Source organism: Trachemys scripta, chromosome 20, assembly GCF_013100865.1.
Source record: "Trachemys scripta elegans isolate TJP31775 chromosome 20, CAS_Tse_1.0, whole genome shotgun sequence".
Taxonomy (NCBI): Eukaryota; Metazoa; Chordata; order Testudines; family Emydidae; genus Trachemys; species Trachemys scripta.
The window spans coordinates 12,449,520-12,455,977 of record NC_048317.1 but is presented as its reverse complement, the minus strand read 5'-3'; the positions used below and the strand labels follow the sequence as shown (position 1 = coordinate 12,455,977).

General features: G+C 43.0%; 1 protein-coding gene across 2 annotated transcripts in view; it reads right to left on the bottom strand.

Annotated features, from left to right (window-relative positions):
* The window catches only part of EPB41 (erythrocyte membrane protein band 4.1), a 163,751-nt gene that overhangs the window by 129,657 nt on the left and 27,636 nt on the right, over window positions 1-6,458 (bottom strand). The window contains exon 1 of one of the 2 annotated variants that reach the window (XM_034753810.1): window positions 29-136. The exons of the other annotated variant lie outside the window; for it this stretch is intronic. The gene's annotated coding sequence lies outside the window, so the exon portion shown is untranslated. Of the gene's footprint in view, window positions 1-28; window positions 137-6,458 lie in introns of those variants that run through there. 2 annotated transcript variants of the gene reach the window in all.

The window sequence follows — 6,458 nt, the reverse complement described above, 5'->3', positions numbered from 1 at the left end:
TTTCCCTTGTACCCCCCTCGCCCCGTACCCGGCCGCTCTCTCCTCACGCAGCGGGGCGGGGTAGGGGGGAAATCCCGCCGGCTCCAGGCCCGCCGCTGTCTCCTCACCCACCGGCGCCAGCGCCCCCAGACCCCCGCGCCCCCTCCCCCCAATAACATAGTAGTAAGTTTCTATTGGCCGGGCCGGGAAGGCGGGGCCGCCGCCGGCTCCGCCATTGGCTGCTGGGAACCCGCGGCTCCCGGAGGAGGAGGGGGGGAGGGGCGGCCGCGCGTCGCGCACGCGAGGCGAGCGGGGCGCTCCGAGGGGAGCCGCGGGAGCGCGCAGGCAGGCAGGGGGGCGCGCTCCCCCCACGGGACAGAGGGAGGCTGCTGTGCCCCGCTCCGAGCTATGGGGTGGGGGTCCCTGTGCCCCACTCCGAGCTGGGGGGGCGAAGGGGGGGTCCCTGTGCCCCACTCCGAGCTATGGGGGGGTCCCTGTGCCCTACTCCGAGCTGGGGAGGGAAGGGGGGTCCCTGGGCCCCCCTCCGAGCTATGGGGGGGAAGGGGGCGAGTCTGCTGTGCCCCACTCAAGGGGGAGGCTGCTGTAACAGGGAACAGGACTCTTTCCCTACTGAAAAATGGGGAGAAGGCAGCGAAGTAGGAAAACCCCCCTCCTCCCCCCCAGCCAGCTCCTGCTTCTGCTCAGGCCCTTCCCTGGGCCTGATAATGAACCAAAAAAGCACCTATATTACACCCCTGCTCTCCTCTCAGCTACTCAGCCCAGGGCGCATAGGACGGCGGAGAAGCTGCCAAAGCAGTGTGGGCCGGGTACCAATAGGCATTAAAGGGAAAGATTGCAGGATATGGAGCCTGATCCCGAACATCCGGCCCAGCTCCGTACTTGTGACAGGAGAGGGGCCATTTCCAATTGTGCCCCCCCCCACACACACACACACAGGTACATTCAGGGCCTGACCCCGTACACTTGAATTCAACAGAGATCCGTCATTGCTTCTGAGCCTTCCTAACCTTGCGCCTGCGCCTTTTTAATCAAATCCTGACTTCACATCAATCTTTGTTCTGTAGACTAGGGGGAGAAGACCCACAGCCATGCAGTTACCCGGGAACTCTACCCACGCACCCCGAGGAACCAATCCTTGAAGGATAGTCCTTGGATAGAACAAGGAATTCTTTGGACTTGCCTCCACACAAACTGGAACGGACAACACTTAGGCATTGTATATGTTACAGATTAGTGGCAGCACAGCTGCGTCAGTCAGGAATCACACCTCTTCTCATCCCTGCTTTACATAGCTATGCCAGCAGAAGCCTGTAGTAGAGACGGTTATACAAGCAAAACTGCCCTTTTACTCGTATCGCTTGATTGGGGGGGGGGGCGGGGGTTGTATACCATTAGAATTGTAAAGCACAGCTTTGGCAGTACTAGTAAAGGAATAGCGTTAAAGTACTTCTAGGGTAGACTTATCTACAGTGGAAAGTTGTACTGCTTTAACTATACTAGTTTAGTGTAACGGCTAGTGGTACAACCCTGGTAGTGTGGACGCAGTTGTACTAGTATAACAATGCTTCATCTCTGGATGCAGTTAGACTGGTAAAGACTAAAGCTTACAAATGGATGTGGGATTGGGGTAAAGTGGGAGGGGAAATCATATCCTTAACCAACATAGTTATACCAGTCAAACATTTATGTTTAGACCAGGCTTAAATTAAATTAAAAACAAACAAAAAAACACTCAATACTAGTAGTTATTTCAGTGCAAGTTGGTAACTATAACTGATTATTTCAGTTTGTAGGTAAGCTTCCATTAGGTGACAGAACCAGTTGGATGCAAATCCATGTCTGGGAATAGTCAGAAACAGTCTTTTCCTTTCTTGGTCTCTGTGGCATGGCGCTGCATGACATGCAAGTTACTGACAACAGACTGTTTCATGTCACTGAAAAAGTCACAGATGAAGTCCCCACAGGGTAAAGCCCTTTATGAAAAATGTTCTCCTGTCTATGCATATTAATAGCTGAGGTCTCACAAAAGGAGAACTTCCTGAAGTGAGCTATTAGACCATATTATATACATTATATAGACTGCCACTGCTATAGGAATGGATGCCTTTTGAGGACTTCAACCAGATACATCATGTAATCCCAGCTTCTTTAAATCTCTGCTCTAACCCACAACAAACATTGTCCTTTAAGAGGAGGTTGAAATGACATGATTACTCCCACTGCTACAGCTAAGAGGATAGAGCAGTGAAGTGTTTATAAGGTAGGGGAGGAGTAAGCAGAAGAACAGCTTTAGAACGTAACAAATAAATTGGAAACAATACAGAAAAGAAATGCACAAATTTAGAAACCCTTCTGATGGACGTCTTAAATCAGAACAAACTTTTTCTACAGCGTCCTAGATTTTAGATACAACTTTCTCTATAAAAACAGAAAAATGTAGTGTAGTTCAGAAGCATGGAGCTATTCTCCCATAACAATCTATGTACAAAAGCAAAACTTTTGTAAAGATATAAAACAAAGGCCATTAAGTAAGAAATGGAACAGTTACAGTGTCCCCAGTCATTAAAAACTTTGCTTTTAATATATCTCTACTAACTCAATTAAAACCTGGGGAGGAAGGGGAGTGAGTACTTGTGAAACAAGCAGACTTTTAAGTGAGGTAAATTTGGGTTCTTGTCTTCAAAAAGAGATAATTGTGTTGGCCTCTCTTTTGAAAAGAATTTCTGTACTAGGATGCGAAAGTTTCCGTGACATGGTCTGGAGACTTGTAGGGTACACAGTGTTTTCTATTGTACTAACTGTGGAATTATTAAATCTTCCCTCTTTGAATTTGTCAGTAGAAAATAAATATACTATACAATTTTACATTGTTTATCATGTCAGCTCCAGCAAGTCCTCATCGAGCTGGATTTCCTCACATGTAAACGTACCAACAAAGAGAAAGCAACTGCTTTGTCTCACATATTTACATAATCCGCAACAGACCTCATGGCAACAAAAGCCTTTTGGAGCAAAATGGGAAGAGATTTAAACTATGGATCAGTTTTCGGTTTGCATTAAGATCAACTCCGTCACACCCTATTAATATACAGTACTGAGGTGCTTCGTGGTTTGGGGTCAATAAGCATTGCACCTCCACCACTCCGCACTGAAGTTTATTTCAACAGCATCCTAGCAAGGGCGAATTTCAAATTTTTGGTTTTCAACTAGTACCTGATACTTTCCAAACAATCTATTTCCTCAAAGGATTCACCTCCCACTGAAAAACACCCACCCTGCTAGGATTACTTACTATGGCAAGGCCCTCTCTATAAAGCTTGCAACCAGCTTCCATTACAGGTTCACGCTGTTGAGAGACATACAAATATTTCCTAGCTTTTCCTTATCAATGTTACCATCTTTTCAATTGTAATAATAAATCTCATGATATTTTGTCTTTTTCATCAAGCCCCATCTCCAAAACTCTCATGATGATGTGCGAATCTCAGTTTCATTAAATCAGTTTCTAGCCTTCATGCTTACATTGAAGTACTTGGAAATGTGAGTATTAAAAGCTCAAACACAGATCTCAAATAAGAACCCCAGTTTGGTTTAAAAATCTATTTTTTTAAAGCAATCATAATTTTTGGGTCCTGACTCATGATTTTTGAATACTTGGGGTTAGCAACACTACTTGCACAGAAGTCCAAAATACCTTTGTAAGCTTTCAAAGTCTATCTCACAACACTGTGCAATAAAATGGCAGATGAAATTCATTGTTGATAAATGCAAAGTATTGCACACTAGAAAACATAATTCCACCTATACATACAAAATGATGGGGTTTTAATTGGCTGTTACCACTCAAGAACAATCTTGGAGTCATCGTGGATAGTTCTCCAAAAACATCTACTCAATGAGCAGCAGAAGTCAAAAAAGATAGCAATATTAGAAATCTCTAGGAAAGGGATAGAAAAGAAGACAGATTTTCTGTCACAATATAAATCCATGGTACCCCCACATCTTGAATGCTGTGCACAGTTCTGGTCACCCCATCTGAAAAAGATATACACCTCTACCTCGATATAACGCTGTCCTCGGGAGCCAAAAAATCATCTTACCACGTTATAGGCGAAACCGAGTTATATCGAACTTGCTTTGATCCACCAGAGTGCGCAGCACCGTCCCCCGCTTCCCCCCCAGAGCACTGCGTTACTGCGTTATATCTGAATTTGTGTTATATCGGGTCACGTTATATCGGGGTAGAGGTGTACTAACAGTAGTTACACATATTTCAAACTGGGGGGAGGGGCAGCGCATCCAAAACATTAAAACTGATATGCAACTCTACAGTGTGTTAGGAGACAGTTTATACCAAAGACTCTCTATATAATGTATTGATCTGTGCTGTATATTAACCCAGATTGGAGAATACTGTTTAAACTGGTTCTTTCATAACAGTACTAGCATTAGATAGGTAACTTTTTAAAATCAAAATTCTGTTACATCATATACTATACAGTTTAATGAGACAGGCATATTACCGCACATAACGTTAAAAACCTTACATGAGCATTTAACACAACACTACCCAATATTAGTTCCCATCCAAGTTAAAAAAAAAAAATTAGGCAAATTGACTAAAAATTACTTTGGTATAAGCTCAAATCTGCCTCATTTTTTAACTTTCACTTTAGGTTTTGGCTCATGTTCTAACCTTTTCCTTCCTACACATCCCCAGACTGACCTCTGAAATCCCATAGGAAGTCATGGAAATGTCTTCAATTCTTAGCTATAAACAGTTTGATCCATGCCAAGACAGGACTGCAAATATTTAAAAGAACTTCCCTATTCGTTGCAATTTTTTTATGCAAGTTAGAAATCACATTATACAACCCAATTAGAAACTCAGTCATATTAATGAATCATGAAACCTCAGTGGCTGAATGCTGTTATTTTAACAAGGGTTATAAGCATAGAAATCATATTCCTTTTTAGCATGTATATGTGCAACTAAGGCAGCAGACTATTTTACTGAAAACCACAAGGTAGTTCCAGGCCAGCAGCAAACTCAGGACTCTTGCAGCCTTGATTGGTGAAGATCAATAGGGTCTTGCAGAGAAGGGGGCGAGGGGAAGAGGTAAAAGAGAGTGAACAGAGGGAGGGCAAGTAAGCCACAGTGCTGTTTTCAAAAACACGTCATCCTACCCTGTTTCCCCGAAAATAAGACAGTGTCTTATATTAATTTTTGCTCCCAAAGATGCGCTAGGTCTTATTTTCAGGGGATGTCTTATTTTTCAGAAATGAAAAATGCCTTATTATCGGTGGATGCCTTATTATCGGGGAGGTCTTATTATCGGGGGGATGCCTTATATTACAACGAGAGGCAAAACTGTAAGTAGGCCTTATTTTCGGAGGATGTCTTATTTTCGGGGAAACAGGGTAGCAGTTTAAATATGGTGCATTTAATAGTGGATTTAGAAGCCCTTTTGGAATGTACATTACGATGGAAGAGAACTCTTGCTCTAGACAAATAAGAGCTCATATATAAAAATCTTAGAAAATAAATCCCTACGTTCTGCTAAGACACCACAGAGTATACAATATAGTAGGATTCCCACATTCAAGCATGCAGAGACCGAGGGTCCTCTTATTTCAATGCCCGTTAGCTTTATGTTAAAAATTTAACAATCATCAACAATGCACTCTGCTCTGAATAAAACTCACCCTGCCCTGAAGAGTTGATATAAACAAGGAGCGTACCATCTAAAAAGGAATTATTTGTGTGTGTGCGCGCAACACTTAGGGATTTTTAATGTGAAAAACAAGAGAATCTGGGGAGGGGGGAGGAGATCAAAATTGACATACACTATAAGAAAGAACAAAATTAAGTGACCCGAAGCTGAATGGTAACTAAAGTTTAAAAGAAAGAAAAACAGCCACACAATAAGTATTTATTGTGAACTGGCTAGAAGTAATTGAAAATGTCAACTTGTCTTTTCTACACTGGTGCACGAATTAGGTCAAACCAGCAGCAGCAACATTAAGTGGTGCAAGCAAACAATCGGGGGGGAAGTCAGTGGTTTTGTCTCGTCAACCTCTGGCTTTCCAGCCCTGGCTCTACGGTTCACATTCACTGGTATAATCACAAACGTTGATTCAACTGGTATCAGAAGGCTATGAAGAGGTGTAAAGGAAATCTCATTTCAACTTGGCACTGCATAGTAGGACAAATCCACTTTGGTCTAATTCTGATATATTTCCGTCAATAAATAGAGTACATGACCTCTCTCCCTTCTCAGCAAGTCATTTAAGATCCAGATTCCCAGTATATTTTCCCCTCCATTGAGAAGCGTACAAATTAACAATCATTGTGTGGGAGAAAATTACTATTAACAAAGTCTTTAATAATCTGCCATAGAGGTAAAGTTACAAATATGTGGAAAATACTTCCATAGCTTTTGAAAGCTTATGCAGAC